Raw genomic sequence first — 20,710 nt, 5'->3', positions numbered from 1 at the left:
TGCTCAGACATCCCCTCGTAATGAAAAAATTAAAAGAGGAAATCGAATCGGTCATTGGCCAACACTGGAAAGTAAAGGAGTCCGATCTAGTAAACACGAAATACCTCCACTGTGTGGTGAAAGAGACTCTGTGGCTATACCCAGCGGAACCATTAGCGATTCCTCATGAATCTGCAAAGACTGTGACAGTAGGAGGATAATTTATCCTTAAGAAAGCAATGTTGATTGTGAACGTGTGGGCTATGGGAATGGATCCTAAGGTGTGGGTGGCAGATGCTTCTGAATTCAAGCCAGAGAGATTCATGGAAGACAAACATGTCAATCTAACAGATCCATCAAATTTTAATATGATACCATTCGGTGCAGGAAGAAGAGGATGCCCAGGAGCATCCATGGCTATTCCCATGGTTCAGCCTGCATCGGCTCAGTTGTTACACACTTTTGATTGGAGAGTGGATGCTGATCCATCCCAGTTGGATATGAAGGAAGCATGTGGATTGACCATTCCAAGGAAAGTTTTTCTCTATGCTTTTCCAAAGTTGAGCATTAGCTTTCCAATGTAATACCTGGGAGGATACAAGCGAAGATGCCTTTTATCCGTTGGTCATGGTTTATATGTTTCAATAAGGGACAGATCTCTACAATATTCTCCTAATCAATTCTGTAGTTAAAACTGTAATGTGTTGGTTGGTTGCCATTCCTATATTCTAAGAATCTGTTCAATCACAATATACTTTTATATATGTAATAGTTTCTCCGTGAATACAAGTAAGTGTTGTGGTGTAGTCTTCTGAGAAAGCCACTTTCTCACAAGACATATGCATCCTTTGTTCAATTCCAACTTGGCCATTCCTTTTTATGAGCAATATTTTTGCAGCTTCTTTTTTTAATTTTGTAGGATTATTATAAATATTATTTTTAATTTTGTAATATTATAATAAATATTATAAGTCACAGAGCCTTATTTCAAATAAGATGTTCAGATTTTAGAATTTTGGATTTCAGTTTGATAAAATATTTTTGGGAGTATAATCAGGAAAAATGGTTTGGATTAATTTTAAATATTAATTTTGTATATTATTACCTTTTAATAAGTGAAAAATAGTCTAGTTTTTAATATTAAAATTAAGGATTATGTTGCTACAAAATTGATATACAAAAACTATTAACTATACATATTATGAAATGTTTAATTTTAAACTAGTATAATATGGAATAGATTAATATATATTTTGCATATATGTAAATTAGGATGAAATTATTCTACAAAAGATAAGTAAAGTTTGACAATTTATATTTTACTAAAAAAATCTTGTCATTGAGTTATGAAGTAGTAATTTTGGTAGGACTTGTTCAAATCATATTTAAAGTTTGCCCATATACAACTAAATGGATGTCACAACCCAATTACAAATTGTTTAGTACAATGCACATTGACCAATTTGGCATGTCATTTAACATGATGTTAAACTCCTGCCTAGGCAGGCACTAATAATGTGAAATTTGTGAGCGATTTTCTTGCATTCCTTTTTGCCTAATTATTCATCCATTCTCCATCTCATAACTTGTTCATGTTTTAAAAAATAGATGCACAAACAATATTTATTAATGCTTCTTTGGTTTTTCTAAAAATTATGATACATTATAATTTTGAAAAATAATGTAAAAATAAGAATTCAAGTACAATGAAGAAGAGCTACTCTCTAATTATATGAAAACTTGCATGTAAAAACTAGAGTTCCAATATATGATAAAATTAATATATATATATATATATATATATATATATATATATATATATATATATATATATATATATATATATATATATATATATGATAGAAAATTTAATCATAATGAATAAAGGAAGTATGCATATAAGTTTTATATTATTAATTTAGGGTATGGTATTATATTATTAAGAAATCATAAAAGCACCTCTCATAAAAATATAATCATTTCATATAATATTGACATTTTGTTTTAATGTAATATCATTCTTATTACTAAAACTTTTGTGTAGATAAATAGATAACGATGAGAATGAATAACCTTTGTTCTATACATAATAAATGGACAAATTTATATGGTTTTGTTTGAATTATATTTAGTTAAAAGATTCCCCAGAGAAAATTATCTATTCTATAAATAGTATCTATTCTATAAATAGTAGATGAAAAAAAAAAAAAAATTAATCATAAAAATATAAATAAATACAAATAAAATTATTTACTCAAGTTAAACAAAGGTTATCTTTCTTAGAATTAGAAAACTTATAAATAAATCTCAACCAAAAATACATGTAAATGAAAATCTATATGCATAAAAATATATACATTACCAAAAAAAAAAACATAATACATGTAAGGAGAAAGGATTCTATAAAAAATACTCAATGCAAATATAAATAATTTTTTGTTCTTAATCCCACAAAATTTTATTATTATATATATATATATATATATATAAAATATAATATTTGTCTTTCTCCATAATTTTTTTGTGAATATTGAATAATTGAATAATTAAATATCAATAATACATTTTGTATACAAAGTCAAAGTGATGCAACTAAATCAAACAAACAAACAAATTTGGACACAACCAAATAAATATTTATTACTAAGGTTAGTATTAAAAGATAAGTATACAAAATCTTAACCCAATTTATCTTTTGTAAAGGATTACTGTGGAATTTTACTAATTCGCTAAAAACAAATCAATGTTAACATATAAAATATTGGTTAACTCATGTAAGAATGCCTTTTCCTAATAATTTGCAGTGACTCATAGATAACATTAATTAATTATTTTATATATATATATATATATATATATATATATATATACAAGCGTCCTAAAATTGCAACTGTTTCGCAAACTTTGCAAGTATGTTATGGTAGAGTACTAAGTTTACAAACAACTGACCCCGTGGTCTAATGGTAAAGTGCTTGGCTAATAAGTTGGAGGTTGCGGGATCAAACCTCACCGCCATATTCTAATTCCATGATCATTGAGTTGAGAGGTTCATTCTACAACACTATATGAAGAGATGTATAAATATAAATTAGTCCATTCATCCATTCCCCTTTAAAATAAAAATAAAAATAAAATAATATCGCCTATAATAAATAAACAAGTGTTGTAGTGAAATCTCTTAAGCGAGTCACTTTTTTACAGGATATCAACACTTACAGGATATCAACACTTTTTTAAATTCCAACTTGGCAATTACTTTTTATTAGAAATAGTTTTCCACTATGCCAATTACTGTTTATTAGCCACCCTTTTCCCCATGTACTACCTGATTCTAGAACTTGTTTGTTAATCTTGTATGATTATTATAAATATTATAACACACATAGCCTATTTCGAAATACGCTTTTCATATTTTTAACTTTTGGACTTCAATTTGATAGAATATTTTTGGTAGTATATTTAATTTGATAGAATAGTTAATTTGATAGAATAGTTTTTGGTAGTATAATTAGAAAAATCGTTTCGATTGATTTCAAATATTAATTTTGTAGACTAATTTTTTTAACAAGTGTTTAGTAATCTAGTCACTACAACTAAAAATTAAGAATTATGTTTCTAGTAAACTTGCATATAAAAGCTACAAGCCATATATATAAAGTGTACTATGAAATATTTAAATTGGTATTAGTATAATATGAAATAAATGAATATATATTTTTCTTATATGTAAAAATTAGTATTCTATGAAATTATTTTACTAAACAAAATTGTATTGATGTTTATATGCCAACGTTTGAGAGTTTATATTTTGCTAAAAAAAAATTGTTATTGAATTATGAAGTAGTAACTTGGTAGGACTTGTTTAAATCATATTTACATTATGTGCATACACAACTAAATGGATGTAAAATTATCATAGATTGTAAATTTTAATAATAATGGAAAAGTAGGAATTCAAGCAGAGTGGAGAAGAGTTACTTTCTAATTATATCAAAATTTCATTCTAAAATTGGGGGTTCCAATAAATGATAAAATTAGGAGTAGTCAAATTCAAGGGTAAAATAAAAATGAAATAAGAATGTCTTGTCTATTTAATTTATAGACTTGTACATATAAATTAGGAAGGAAATTTAATCATAATGAATTAAGTACCCATATAACTTTTGTATTTTTTTTTTGGTAAGTCAAGGATCTATTCATTAATCAAAGTGAGGGTACATAGTTATCAAAATGTAAATAGTGTCACCCCTACTAGATTTGTTGCCCATTGCTATCACAATATTACAAAAAAATGAAAGCAAAGACAGATTAGATGTCCAAAGGCTGACAAGCCAAAAGCACCAAGATACAAACAAAACTATAATAACACCTATGACCATGCCTAATCATGAGAAGTAATTGACAATGCAAATATAAACAATTTCTTGTTCTCAATCCCACAAAACTGTATTCTATGTATGTATGTATCCATAGAGCATATAATGTTTGTCCCACTCCATAATCTTATTTGTGAGTATAGAATGATTGAATGATTGGATACCTATAATGCATTTTGCATGCAAAGTCAAAGTGATGCAACTAAAAAAAACAAATTTGGACACGACCAAATAAATATTTATTACTATGAAATGTTAGTATTAAAGGATAAGTATAAAAAAGTTTAGACCAAATCCTCTTTTGTAAAGACTTATTCCTTTACTATGGAATTTTACTGATTGGTTGAAAAATAATAAATGTTAAGATATAAAATATTGGTTAACTAATGTGAGAATTCATTTTCCTAACAATTTGCAGTAACTCATATCAATTCAAGCCTACGAGATAAATACATAACATCATATATATATATGAATACCTACATGATGAAATTGGAATTGTTTCACAAAATTTGTATGTTATTGTAAGTACTAAGTTCCAATTACAATATAAAATTTTGCATAACAAAATATTCATTCAAGAAAAAATTGATAATACAGATGTCTTGGTCACATTCCTTACATATTTTTTTATTAACTCTACTTCTCTATACTTTTTGTTTTCATCGCTTCTTATTCATATTCAAAATATGGGTGGTTACATAAGACTAGAGTGGGTTAATTAACTACATTTTTATTTGGCCCCCCCACGATCATTGAGTCGAGATTCATCCATTCCCCTTTAAAATTAAAAAAAAAAAAGGAGAGAGTTAAAAGTAATGTCACTCATAGTAAATAAATAAAGTGAGTACAAGTAAGTGTTGTGGTGCAATCTCTTGAGTGAGTCACTTTCTCATAAGAGATCAACATCTTTGTTCAATTCCAACTAGCCAATTACTTTTTATTAGCAATAATTTTAGACTATGCCAATTTCTCTTTATTAGCAACCCTTTCCCCCATGTACTACATAATTCTAGAATTTATTTTTTAATTTTGTAGGATTATTATAAATATTATAACATGCATAACCCTATTTCACAATATGCTTTTCATATTTTTAACTTTTGGACTTCAATTTGATAGAATAGTTTTGGTTATAATTAGAAAAATGGTTTGGATTGATTTCAAATATTAATCTTGTACATTACTTTCTTTAACAAGTTCTTAGTAATAGCGTCACTGCAGCTAAAAATTAAGAATTATGTTGCTAGAAAATTTGCATATAGAAGCTACAAGCGATACATATGAAACATACTATGAAATATTTAAATTGATATTAGTATAATATGGAATAGATTAATATATAGTTTTCATATATGTAAGTTAAAATTATTATTCTATGAAAATATTTTACAAAACAAAATTGTATTGATATTTATATGACAAAGTTTGACAATTTATATTTCCCTACAACAAAAAAATGTAATAAAGTTATGAAGTAGTAACTTTGGTAAGACTTGTTCAAATCATATTTATAATACGTGCATATACAACTAAATGGATGTCTCAATTGAATTTCAATTCTTTTAGTACAATGCATAATGATCAATTTGGCATGTCATTTAACATGATGTTAAACTCTTGCCTAGGTAGGGACTAATAATGTGAAATTTGTGAGGGATTTTCTTGCATTTCTTTATGCCTAATCATTCAACCATTGATCATCTGATAGCATGCTTTAAAAAATAGATGCATAAATAATATTTATTAATGCTTCTTTGGTTTTTCTAAAAATTATCATACATTGTAACTTTGAATAATAATGGAAAAGTAGGAATTCAAGTAGACTGGAGAGGAGCTACTTTCTAATTATATAAAAATTTCATTTTAAAATTGGGTGTTCAAATAAATGATAAAATTAGAAGGACTAGTCAAATTCAAGAGTAAAATAAAAATGAAATAAGAATGTCCCACCTATTTAATTTACAGACTTCTATATATATATATTAGTTAGAAAATTTAATCATAATGAATAAAGTATCCATATAACTTTTGTATTTTTTTTGTAAGTCAAGGATCTATTAATTAATCAAAGTGAGAGTACATAGTTATCAAAATGTAAATAGTGTGACCCCTACTGATTTGTTGACCAATTCTATCACCATATTACGAAAAAATAAAAGCAAATACAGATTAGAGGTCCAACGACTCACACGCCAAAAGCACCAAAAGACAAACAAAACCAGAGTAGCAATTGTGATCATGCTTAATCATGAGAAGTAATTGACATTGGATTGTTCAACCCAGTCCCTAGAGAGGGAGGGGTGAAATATGAACACTAAACATGTTGCTTGAACTGAGATAGAAACGTTTCAAACTTCTCAGCCTTTTTTGAAAGCATATTTTGACCCCTCCAAACAACCACAATCCTTTCTCTAACATGGCATTGAAAGTAATGGAGCTGATTTAGCATGGAGATGAAAACCTCGTGATATTCTTTTATGATCTTCTTGTATGCACCTAGGTGATCTAGAATAGACTAGAACATGTCACGAAAGGCATTAGAGTGAATTTTTTAGCCAACAACTCATGTGTGCCCTTATCTATAGCTCCGACCCCACACACCTGCTCCACCCCCATGAGCCACACTACATGTCTTACCTCCTCCATCTGCACATCAGCCCTACATTGAGATCACACCACCTCTGTGAGCTCTTGATGACACTATGATCATAACCATAATAGTACAGCCACCCCACTTGGAATTCTCCACACCCCTACACCCATAGCGCCATATTCTAATCGATGCTAATTCCCCCTGACTAGGCGAAGCTCACCTCTACATGGGCTGGAAACAAGAATTACATGGCACAAGTCATATAGTAAATGCCAAAGAAGACGCCCCCAGGACAGGATTCACAACGTTCTGCAGAACCTCCCGATAAGTTGTGAACCAAAGTGTGTTAGATGCCCACCCCAATTAAACACACATAAGCCTTCCCCTAAGAAATGAAAACCACCACACATCCGCTAGGAAGGAGGTGAGGACACCCAAAAACAAGAACCATGCCAACTAGATTGATGTCTCTTCCACTCCACTAATGGGGGAAGCACTTGGGAAAATAGGCATGGCTAAAATGGCTTGATGCCAGAGCACAGATATATTAGAGACAAACCTAAGCTAATTAGGAGCCAAAATGACCTCCACTAGACATCCCTACAACCTCCAAGTCCAGTTGCTTCTCACCCAGTGATGCATCTCGAAATTTGAGTCTAAGACCTGAAAAAGAGAAAACACTATAAGATTACCAGTGGAAGAAATACCAAAAAGCCATTCCAAACATGGAAAACACCTAGGGAAAATTCTATCATACAATTAAAGTAGTTAAACTAAGACCGCGCATATTACCATGCAAATTTCCCTCAATCGGTTGACAAAAGTGAGGAACCATGCACAAACAGAACCACCACTCCTAGACCACCTAAGGGTCAAAGAATCGAGAAAGACTAACATTGTTCATGCTAAACTCTACTAGCCTCCACACTATTAATGCAATATAATATTTGATAACCCAAAATTTGGTCATCAATCAACTTATCTAACCAACACACATTCTCATGGAGGATGAATGAAGGCTCGCATGTCGCACCATCCCCTCAGCTTACACCTTACAAAACTACAGGACTGGTGATCTATCCTCCTTCTGATCTTCCTTATGTAAACATTCATTGCACATGTGTCGAATCTGTCTCAAAGTTTGTCACACCCATTGGGGAATCTTCCTATTTAACCACTATCTAGCATAACTCATCAAGTTGATTGTTTCGAGAACTAAAACACTAGTCATAAAGAAGTTCTTTACTTTGTTTATCACTTCCCTAGTTGGGAATCTTGTTGGTTACCTCATTTCCATGTCTTCTCTCATGTTCTTTGACTACATACTCAAAGGAATATAAATGAGAATGGATTTTCTCACTAATAAGCTCCAAACTCTAGTTGTTGATATCCTTTTCTGGAGGAGATCCATTAATAATCTAGAGCACAGATAGATGAAAGACAAACCTAATCCTATTAGGAGCCAAAATGACCTCCACTAGACATCCCTACAACCTCCAAGTCCAATTTCTTCTCACCTAGTGATGTGTCTCGAAATTTTAGGGTAAGACCTCAAAAAGAGAAAAAACTATAAGATTAGGAGTAGACAAAAGACCCAAAAACCATACCAAACATAGAAAACCCCCAGGGAAAACGATCTCATGCAGTGCAGGTAGGGACACTAAGACCGACAATATTACCATCAAATTACCCTCAATCGGCTGAAGAAAGTGAGGACCAATGCACAAACATAAGAACTTGAATATTTTACTAACCTTTCATGGTGGAGGAAGTTGTTGCATCATTTTATCCACCACTCCCAAGCAACCCACGGCTGAAGAACAGAGAAATAATAACATTTCTCATGCCAAAATCTACTAGCACCCACACTATCAACACAATATAGCATTCCATAACCCAAAATTTCGTCATCAATCAACTTACATGACCAACACACATTCCCAAGGAGGATGAATGAAGGCTCGCACATTGCATTGATCTCGTCACATTACACGTTACAAAATTAGAGGACTGGTGATGTGTCCTCCTTCTGACCTTCCTTATGTAAACATTCATTGCACATGTGTCGAACATGTCTCGAAGTTTGTCACACTCACTGGGGAATCCTCCTCTCTAACCACTATCTAACATTTCTCATTAAGTTTATTGTTTCGAGAATTGAAAGGCTAGTAATAAAGAAGTTCCTGACTTTATTTATCAGTTCTCGAGTTGGAAAGGTCGTTGGCTACCTCATTCCCATGTCTTGTCTTGTGTTCTTTGAATACATACTCAAAGGAATATAAATGAGAATGGATTCACTCACCAATAATATCCAACCTCTATTTGTTGATCACCTTTTACGGAGGAGATCTATTAATAAGCTTTTGCAACAATGAGACAACTATTTAAGAGTCTCCAGAGGCCTATAGATTAGATGGGCCTATCTCAACGACCACGTGGAGCCCTTTCTCTAGAGCTATAAATTCAATGACATTATTTGTGGTACTACCACATGAAGCCACAAAGAGTTTCACCAACATCCCCTTGTCATTCTGTATCAAGCCCCCGAAACCAGAAAGGCTAGGGTTCCCCCTAGAAACTCCATCAAACTTTAGCTTAACGAAAACAGATGGTGGCCAGATAAAAATGTAAGTAGAGTTCCCCCCCCATCGAGTGTGGGCAAGCAGACCTCGAGGCAATCAGGTTTGGACTTAGATATAGTTCCTTAAGGATTGTGATCTGCCAACCCTTAGCCTTCCAATCCTCCTCTCACCAACGATTAACTAAGATGGATTCATTGGTTTTACACTTTGTCACTTCCCAAACTTGATTGGTGTTGATGACCTCTGAGATAAGCACTACTTGGTTCCTACCTCTCCATAGGTTCCATAGAATCAAACCCTCATAGAGACACCTGTTAGTGCCTAGATTTACCTCAGGTTGGAAAGGTAGGATCCAGGGCCAACATCAAACCACGCTTAGCCTGGTAGCTAGCCCTACCAGGTCAGGAGAGGGCTTTCTTCGGGTCAATCTCAGCAAATTATGATCGATGAGGGCTTGAGATGACTAAAATAACTTCTAATCTTAGGCTAGGTATATGTACAAAAGATTTATTTGATAAAATGGATTTTTGTTGGCTCAAAGGGAAAGGCACATTTTGGGGTGCGGGGATTGAGGCTCAGTTCTAGAGAGATATCAATGGGGCTGGGTAGGCAATCGTTTTGGCACTTAAATTTTAGTGAGATGGAAGAAAAATACAAGTGAGGTGTTGAAGAGGGCAAGAACAATCATGAATCCTCCCCAAACAGCTGAAAACATCAAATAACTAAAGCAAACTTCAAGTAGAGCATTGCACTTTCACTGAATTATACTTACACTCTTGTTTGTTTAGTTTAGAAGGAATAAGATAGATAATGCAATCCCAAACAAATTCACAATCACAAGGAGAAGCATTGTACCAAAACAAATTTCCACATGAATCCCAAAGAGTGCTACAAATCCTGGTCTCAATTCCTTAGCCAAAATACTGAAAATGAATGTACAATGAAGCTCAAGGTTTTCTCAAGAGTCGAACCATGCTAATGAATGAAAAATAAAATAATATAGACAAACATAGCTCATCCTTTCCTCTAGGGGTGGAGCTGACATGTTTAGGAGCTGATTCAACTGATTCTAAATTGAGAACTAAAAACTAGGCAACATTAACAACATGCCTCTAAAAACAAGGGAATTGATTCATTTAGTTTCAAACAACCTTTAAACTGAAGAATATACCTATACAAGTGAAAATATAACATATTTACATCATGATCCATCAATTTTCATCAAATTACATCATAATTTTGCCATTAGGAAAGTGAAAAAGTTAAACTAGGCGAAGCTAGGCGAAAAACAGAGCAAAACTTGGTCAAACTGGCATTTTTTCCTCTATGCATCGCACTTGATTCTCTATGTGTAGCTCTTGTTTGGACCCACTTTTGGAGGCCTTTCCGATGTCCAAATGAGCTCCAAGTGTGCTTTCTAAAAAGGTCTGTCTACTTTCCAACCCAAGTGAAAATTTTCAATTTGGTCTCCATTTGCCCCTCCAAAAGTCCATTCTCCCAACACTACTTCCTATGTGTCAAAATAAGGGCAATGAGGTCATTTTTTGAGTGTTTTTGACCCTTTTGAGGGCTAAAAACCTGCCCAAATTTCTTGGCCATAGGTAGAAAAGTGTAATTTTGCATGAAAAATCCAAAAATGCTGAGTTTTTGAGATTTGGAGGCCTCTAGCAAAAGCGAGCACCACATGGCATGGCGCATAGGGCAGAAAAACCTGTTTTTTGTGCCAAAAGTTTACAAAATGCAAAAATTGCTCCAAATTTCTTGAAATTTGGGTTGGATATTCTCTATCAATTGCTTTGATGGGCCAAGGAAGCCTCAGCTAAGATATGAAGTCCTTCATCCTCTTTTTGCCTTCTTGATGCTCTCTTCAACTTTGCGTTCAAATTCCTGATTCTCACTTGGCACACCACGTTCCGGGACAACTAATGATATGAAAAGTTTATAAGCATATTCTTCTCATTTATTTCCTTCTCCAGCTTCCTCTCCAAGTGGATATTGACTCTTTCAAGCCATGACTCCCTATCGGCATTGATCTCTTGCTCCAATGAAGTGAACTCCAGCCACCTCCTTTGGGCAACTTGGCGGTTTTTCCGAATCTTTTTCAATTCCATAACCACCTGCTGATCCTCAAGCTGTTTATTCCTTTGCTCCAAGTTCTGTATAGTCCATTGGGCTCTATCGAAGTTGGTAGACAAGGCATCAATGTTCTCCTACTTCTCCTTAATGATCTCTCTAAGATTTGCGCTTTGCGATCCCATACCGATATCATCACCCTCAATGAGGATGAAGTCAGTCTCCTGCTCACCTGATGGTCCTTCCTCCTATAGTGGCCTCTTGCCTTGGTCGTGAACCTTTTGTGCTGATGATGGAAGCAAGTCCCCTTCCACCCTAGGTGGAGATAACACTCGCTTTGCTGCTGCAAACAACCGTCTAGTGCCCCTCTGATATGAGATGAACACCAGCATACTAGCAGTCTCGTGGCCGTCATGCTAATAAGAAGGTCCACCTGTCTCATGCCCAGCCTCTGAAGGTCCCTGTGAAGCTCTGAAAAAATCATGAGAGATGAAGTTGTTCCAAGTGATGCCCTATAAACCAAGTTGATGAACGCCCACAATTTTGATGGGAGCAAAATGATAAATATTGTTGAACTGCTGCTGAGGGGTCTTGTGCTTCACAAGAGTGGTCCTCTTCTCTATGCTTTGGCATATGAAATAAGGAATGTTCATCATGCGTACCCGAGTAAAATGCATCAGCAGCCTAATGCGATAAGCATACAAGCGGGAGAACTGGCCCTCACAGGTGAAGTACTTCATGATGAGTTTCATTAAAGGAGCATATTGATCCTTGAGGAACCGAAAAGGAAACACTCTCTTGAGCTGTCTCAAAAAACCGGGTTTGATGTATGGTTCATAGTGCTACCAGTCAATTTTCTGCCTCTTGTTCCATGGTTCTCCAATGTTTGGTATGCCGGTTGCTAATGAAATGGTTTCTGGTGATAATGTGAAATTGACACTAGCAAGAGTGGCTTGATCACCATGTAAATGCAACACAAATAAGTTGGCCAACTCATGATGAAAATGAATATTAGCAACCTTCTCCCAAAATTCATAACATGATTGATGCTGGAAACAAAAGATAGCAAGGGGGCAGGCTTGTAACTCAGTGAGAGTGGCTGGTTCCTCTCTGATATGTCTACCACCTCTATGAGGTCTCCTCGGTGCATGCCCCTCTATGGGTGAGTCACTTTGGCTCTCCTCTTCATAATCATATGAAGTATCAGATGCCATAGCTACTGGTAAACAAATTTCCTTGGAGAAATAGGTGCTGATTTGTCAAACTCTTTTGGACTATTTTTGGTGGTGTGCTTGACCTCTGCTACCAAGGGAAAATAGTGAAATGAGGGAGTGTAAGGGGAGGGAAACATAGTGGGAATTTAGGGACTATTGGGATAGATTTAGTCATGGAAATATGGGATGTTTTGGCAGTTTTGTTTATAGGGTTAGGGTTTGGGATTTTACAATTAAGATTTTGGGAAAGGGAACTTGGGATAGGGGATTAGTGAATTTAGGGGGTAGGGGAACTTAGGGAACAATGAAATCAAGGGAAAAATGGGATAAGGGAGTGATGGAGGGATGATAGACTTGGTAGCAAAATAGTTAACCAACCCCTAGGCAACAAGTTCCTTGGAATTTCAAATGGTAGGGTTTGATGTGTTTTTTTAAAACCATTACCATTCATCAACCACCATGATATAAGCACAAACTTGGATAAAAAGCAATGATGGAGGCTCGACCTACTTGTCACAAGGCAAATCCGTGCAGTTTTTGGCGATTTGGAGCAAATGCTAGCAGTTTCGGGCTCTCTCGCTGTGTGCAGCATGCATACAACCCAATGCGCCGTACCCTTGCAAAATTACACAAGATCCTAAGGCCCAATGCGCCACGGCTGATGAGTGCGCCGCGCCTCCTGCCCAGTGCGCCATGCCGACAACTAACAACGATTTTCACCCAAACTTCACACTCACTCACCAAAATCCTTTTTTTCCTTACTTCTCTTTGCTCTTGGAGTACAAATGAACTTCAAACACTTGGAGGAATGATTTATACATGGAGCTTTTAAATTTTATTTTGCCAAAACCCACTTTCATAATGTTTTTCAAATGACTTTATCTTCAAACTCTATTTTTTGCAGTTTTTCATTTCATTTGAGTTTTGTGATGAACTAAATGACCTGAGCTTTGCTTGTATTGTAGGTGTTGAAGCCTCTGGGGCTAAGGAAAGAAACCAGGATGCAGATGAAGGAATTTACAATGAGGAAAACAAAAGTCTCATGATTTTTTACAATAAAAGCTAAATACTCAGTTTTTACCCCAAAGCAGATTTTTGAGGAAAAACACATTTTCAAATTCTTGGCGATGAAATTTATTGATGTTGAAACCTCCTCATGGCCTGCTGGTAATTATTGGACACTTTGACACTTTTTTGACAAAACCCTAATGAAACACTAGACCTAATTGATAATGAAACCCTAACGACAATCTTTACAATTTTAAGATAAAAGAAGGTTGTATATGTTTTTTAAATGAACAAACATGAGCCAGTAGGTAGATAACATGAGGGAAACTAGAGGAATTCCACTACCGTCAGATGATCCATGTGCCTAATGGAATGAAAATCACTGGGCAAGACAACTAATATGAAAGGCAACAAGAGGATTTGATCTCTGATGGAGGGATTAAAATACTGACTCTAACATTGGCTCCAATGGGGATGGTAGCCCCTTGGAGATGCCAAGAACTACATATCTTTGGGAAAGTAGGCAGTGCCTTTGTCCATTGGGCTATGCAGTCAATAATTTCGACACAACAAAACTGACCTCTTGACTGAAAGACTCAATTTCAGGACTGAACGTGGCTCAAACTGACTCATTTTCAAGACTAAAATTGACCAAAAAACCTGAATCTAACAAACCAAACCAAAACTGAAATGAAACTTCAGTTTTATAGCCTTCACCTTGGGCCCCAAACTGAAGAATGAAATCAACACACTCTTACAATGGAATTTAAACAAACCAGTATATACAATGATGAATAGGATAGCAGAAAACAGTTCACACGATATACCGTTTGAGGAGCCGACCATTGACCGGTCCACTAGGATAGTCTTCACCATTCAGCTTCTACAAAAGGAAAGCATTATGGCCCTGATGTGCAGCAATCTTGTATGGTCCTTTCCAAATATTTTCAAATTTTTCGTGCTTAGCTTTCTCTTCATTCCTTGCATTCTATTTCAGTACTATGTCTCTAATTTCAAATCTATTTGCCTTTGCTTTCCGGTCATATATCCTCTTAATTATTTCCTGCATCTTGGAGCTAAAATACCTCCTCTCTAGTTTGATGTAAATGTATCATTTGATTGATCCTCCCCTGCAAACTATCGTCCTCACTGCTAGCTTCTTGTAATAGTATTACCACCGGGACTGCCAAAGAGGTCGGGAAGACTGTGTCCACACTGACACAAGCTCAAAAGGAGACATGCCAATGGATTTATTTTGACTTACCCTATCTGCCCAAAGTGCATTGACCAGCTTTTTGTGCCAACTATTCTTGTTATTTTCCAATAGCTTTTTGATGATGTTGACAAGAGATTTGTTTGAGGATTTTGCCAAGCCATTGCCTTGTGGGTAAAAGGAAATCGAATGCCCCAAAGTGATTTGATACTTATGACAAAATTCAATCATTCTTTTCGATTTAAAGGTTGTTGCATTGTCAGTGATCAACTTATTTGGACAACCAAAACGAGAAAAAATGTTGTTTTCAAGAAATGAGTTAATTACCGAATCAGTGGCCTGCCTTGTAGGAATTGCCTCAATCCATTTGGTGAAATAATCCGTTACTGTGAGAATCCATTTATGCTGTGCTGAAGAAGAAGGATGAATCTCACCAATAAAATCCAAGCCCCACTGCTGAAATGGAGCGCTTACTTTTATGGGCTTGAGTGGTAAAGGCTGCAACTTCCACTTACCTTGAAAAATTTGACATTCATGACAGCTAGCCACTCTTTTGTACACATCAGCAAATATACTTGGCCAATAATACCCCGCTTTCAAAATTTTATTGGCTGTTGTCTTCCAAAAAAGATGGCCTCCACCATCTCCTTTGTGAAAATCTTCCATCACTTGTTTTTCCTCTTCTTCTACTAAACAATTTAGTAGAACAACACCAGGATCTTTCCAATAAAGTGCACCATTCATGATACAAAATCTTGTAGCGTTCAATTTTAGTGTTCTACTTTTGTTCTTGGCCATTCTAGGAGGTGATGACAAATTTTGGAGTACATAAACGATGTCTGAATACCAAGGAGAAACGAGGAAAATTTCTGATACTTGAGTGGACAGATTTTCTTCATCTTCCTCGGACATAGCAACAATTAGATTAATGTCCAAGGCGTGCAGATTTGACTCAGCCATGAGTTTTTCCAGCCCCTGTCCTTTAATGAGCTTCGTCGGTTTGATTTCCAGATCATATTCTAGCAAGACAGAGATCCATTTGCCTCTCCTTCCCTCCGGATCTGTTTGCACTAGGACATCTTTGACAACAGCATTAGGAACATAAGCAAGGATGTGAGAATGCAAAATATAAACTCGAAAATATTTCAATGCTTTTACCAATGCAATGGCCCATTTTTCAATAATATTATACTTCAATGATGCATCCCTTATGGTCCTGCTGAAGCATGCAATTGGCTTCTCGAGCTGGTCTCTTTTCTGCATCAAGACTGCTACCATACTATGATCTGAGGCAAAGGAAAATAAAATAAAATCCTGAGTATAGTCCGGGCTGATCAAAACCGAAGCTGAAGAAAGACCTAATTTCACCAAATTAAAAGACTTAATTGCTTCTTCAGTCCACCTTACTGCACTATCCTTTTTCATCATGTTTGTGATTTCTCTTAAATATTATGCAAGATTGGGAATAAAGGGACGTAGGAAATTTATCTTACCATTGAAGGATTGGATTTCTTTCTTACTTCGTGGGAAACCAAATTTTTGAATGGCCTCCACCCGAGATGGATCGATGCAGATTCCCTCTGAGATAATATGCCTGAGAAGCTTGCCTTCATCCATGGAAAACAAGCTTTTCTTTGGGTTGAGTGAGATGCCATACTTTGTACACCGTTGAAAAACAATCTTGAAATGATAGAGGTGCTCTTCATCTGTATTAGAGAAAATTGTTAAGTCATCAAGATAAACAACTAGAAAAACATCTTTTTCATTGGCAAATGCTATATCCATCGCCCACTGAAAGGTTTCACATCTTTGCATAATGAAAAGTTCCCCACAGAGTGGTGAATGCTATCTTGTCATGATCATACTCATGGGCCAAAATATGGTTATAACCCAAATAACCATCGAATAGTGACATCTGTGATGCTCCAACTACTCGCTGATGTATGTGATCCATCTTGGGTAATGGATAATTTTCTTTCAAGGAAACTTTGTTCAGATTTCTAAAATCAATGCATAACTAGTCTCACCTATTTTCTTGTGAACGGGCACCAAGTTTGAAATCTAATCTAAAATATGATGGGGACTATGATACCAGCTTTATACAAACTATTCACTTCCTTCTCAATTGAGGGCAACAACTTTGGATTTATTCTTCTTAGATTTTGATGAAAGGCTTTTGATTTGGCTTGATTGGGATCACATGTTGAATTATGCTTGTGTCATCTGCCTTCAAATCTGAATAATCCCAAGCGAATACATTAGTAAAAGAGGACAATAGACTGATATGCTTTGCTTTTACCTGTGGGGGAAATGCTTTTGATAATTTCACCATCTTGGGATTTTCAGCTGATCCAATGTTCACGTCTCCAAATCCTTTTTCGGTTGGCAGCAAGGTTAGTTTTTTAGCCACATCGTCCTGATTGAAGAGCTCCTCTAAAGGTATTAGACCTTTGGGAATGATGTTGTCTTTGAGCTACAAAACTTCCATCTGATTGACTTCCATATTCTCATCACCATCATCATACTCCATATCAATAGAAATGTCCTTGCATTTACCTTTATTTTGCAGAAATTCATCGATCTCATCATCATCTTGGAACACTTGCCAATACCTTTGATTGTCGGGCACAGGCGAGTGATGCTTCACGTGAATATAAAACTTGTTGTTTGAGTTCATAGGAATCTTCAAATTGCTTGCTGCTGTTGCAAGTGAATTTGCAATGACATTCTGAGCACGAGGCACACAATTTATAGTGTAATCAGAAAATACCTTCAAGATATCCAACACCACATTGCGGTAGGCCAGCATTCGAGGATGCTTAGCTTGGTACTCGTCTTTCACCTTCTTGATAACTAACTCGGAGTCGCCATACATTGAAATCCTCTTAGCATTTAATTTTCTAAGAACTTTCAAACCAGCAATCAAAGCTTCATATTCAGCCTCATTGTTTGAACAGTCAAAAGCCAATTTATAAGAGTAGACCCTTACATTACTTGGCACTTTGTTTGGGGCGAAAACTGGGCTGCTTATCCAAATACCAATTCCAACACCTTCCCTTCCTACAACGCCATCAAAGTCCATACTCCATAGGCCTGTTTCATCATCTTCCAAATGCTGAAATTCTTTTTGTTTTCCTTGTTGTCCATCATTATGTTGTTGTTGTCGGACTGTTGATTTTTCAGCGGTGCCATCAAGTCTTTGCCATTCTTGTCTCAAGACTACTCTAAAATTTTCAGTAATCTCAGGAATTTATTCTACTTCCACTAGTTGACTATTTACATCATTAAAACTATCTGAATACAAAACAAATGACTATAGATCAGTATGTACATAGTTGATTGGATGATTTACCAGTTTCTCCTTGCCAGTGATCATGTACTTCATTTTTTGTTCCCGGCATAGTTTCCTCATCTGACTGAACGCGGGAATTGTAGCATAGGAGAAATCAAGTTGCATTGTCCCTTTAATCTTTTCTTCCCAAGATATGAAAAGAAGCATGACAAATCTAGGAGGTATATCCACCACCAGCACATCCATCAAAACATTTTTAGCCGAAATTTGATCCAAACTGACCACCAAATCCTTGATAAGCCCAATGCAGCTTACTCTACCAGAATCGAAAGAGTAAAGGTCATGATATTTTCTAGTGATATCCAATCCTAATTTCTCCATGATGGCTTTCGGCATGAGATTATGAGAAGCTCTGGAGTAAAACATAGCATTATGTAGAACAAAATCATGCACCCTGAGACTGATATAGAAAGGAGCAACATCACAATCTTGGCACTAACCTTCTAACGTTGGCCCAAATATCAGCTCGGGACTGTCATCCTCCACATTTACCATGTCGGATGATGGATCTAATCTCAAAATTTTGGACACCTGACTTTTATAATTGTTGTTCTTCATCAACTCGGTCAAAGGAATGGATATTTTCAACTTAGCGATTTGATTTTCTAAGTTAAAAACTAAAACTTTTTCTACCTCTTTTGCTAGAACATCCTTCTTTTCCATTTTCTCCTTTGACACATTTGGCTGATTTGATCTTTCACTTGCTGATGTCGTTTTGCTGGTGCTAGGATCAGCTGTCTCTTTTCCCTTTTTCTACACATTAGTAGGATCACTCTTTGACGCTGCTGCCTCCTTCCTTTTCTGAATTGGATTTACAGGCACATCTCTATTTCGAAGTGAATATTGCCACTGATGACCTAACAAAGCATTCATGTATCCTCTTTGGTAATCATCAGACTCTTCCTCAAGAACTATCTCATTTGCAAAAATAAAATTCTCATCCCCTCATTCAACTGGATTCTCGAAGTACTCCTCATATTGAATGGCGTAAATTGGCATGTCATCGATCGTAAAGAAATGATTTTCATCTCCAATCACATTCTCCTCCTCTTCTGATTCTGGACCAAGTACAACATTCTATTGTAGAGGTGTCTGCACTTGTTGCTACACTGCTTAATCTTCGGCTCGCTACTCTCTTTGTTTGATCCTATATTGGGGCTGCTGCTAGCCACGGAAGTTAGGATTTCTGATTTGTGGTTTAGAATTGTCAAGTTTCAGTCTATCAAGCATCTGTTCCACCTTTTGAATCACTTGATCTGATGAGAAAGACTCTTCTTTTATTGTGACTTTCTTTTCATCTCTTGCTCTAGCTCTCTTGGCTAACAAATTTGCTTCAACGCCGACCGCAATCTTCTACATGTCTTCCAGAGTACCCAGATCTCTTTCTCTTAATTGGTAAGCCATATCAGTGTCAAAACCATCCGGAAACTTAATCAAGGTTAGCCCGATGGGTGGCTTTATATGATGAGGGATTGCATTGCAAACTGAATTGAATCTAATAAAGTAATCTTGAACAGACTCACTAGCATTTCATTTGATGTGCTCATACTCAGAAAGAATCTTAAATGGATTTTTCTTCACTTCCCAGCGGTCTGCGAAACCAGAGATTCTGGGTTCGATCCCCAGTATGGTCACCACTACGTTAGTGCCTAGATTTACCTTAGGCTGAAAAGGTAGGATCCAGGGCCAACATCAAACCATGCTTAGCCTGGTAGCTAGCCCTACCAGGTTAGGAGAGGGCTCCCTTCGTGTCAATCTCGGAAAATTATGATTGATGAGGGCTTGATATGACTGAAATATCTTCTAATCTTAGGCTAGGTATATCTACAAAAGAGTTGATTTGATAAAATGGAATTTTGTTGGCTAAGAGGGAAAGGAACATTTTGGGGTGTGGGGATTGAGGCTCAGTTTTGCAGAGATCTCGATGGGGCAAGATAGGAAATTATTTTGGCACTTAAATTTTAGTGAGATGGAAGGAAAAGACAGGTGAGGTGTTCAAGAGGGCAAGAGAAATCATGAATCCTCCCCAAACAGCTGAAAACATCAAATAACTAAAGCAAACTTCAAGTAGAGCATTGCACTTTCAATGAATTCTACTTACACTCTTATTTTTTTTGCTTAGAAGAAATAAGGTAGATAATGCAATCACATAAACAAATTCACAATCACTAAGAGAAGTACTATACAAAAAAAAAATTCCACATGAATCCCAAAGAGTGCTGCAAATCCTGGTCTCAATTCCTTAGCCAAAATACTGAAAATGAATGTACAATGAAGCTAAAGGCTTTCTCAAGAGTCCAACCATGCTAATGACTGA

The 20,710-nt window shown here is 35.6% G+C and overlaps 1 pseudogene; it reads left to right on the top strand.

The window, feature by feature from the left end:
• The first annotated feature begins 218 nt into the window (after positions 1-218).
• LOC149252186 (cytochrome P450 750A1 pseudogene) lies at positions 219-563 on the top strand (annotated as a pseudogene).
• Positions 564-20,710: the final 20,147 nt, after the last annotated feature.

The sequence above is a fragment of the Pinus tabuliformis genome, chromosome 7 (genome assembly GCF_031772625.1).
Source record: "Pinus tabuliformis cultivar Carrire ecotype Pingquan chromosome 7, CPIR1, whole genome shotgun sequence".
Classification (NCBI taxonomy): Eukaryota; Viridiplantae; Streptophyta; class Pinopsida; order Pinales; family Pinaceae; genus Pinus; species Pinus tabuliformis.
The sequence above is the reverse complement of the archived record's forward strand: the minus strand, read 5'-3'. Positions and strand labels throughout refer to the sequence as shown.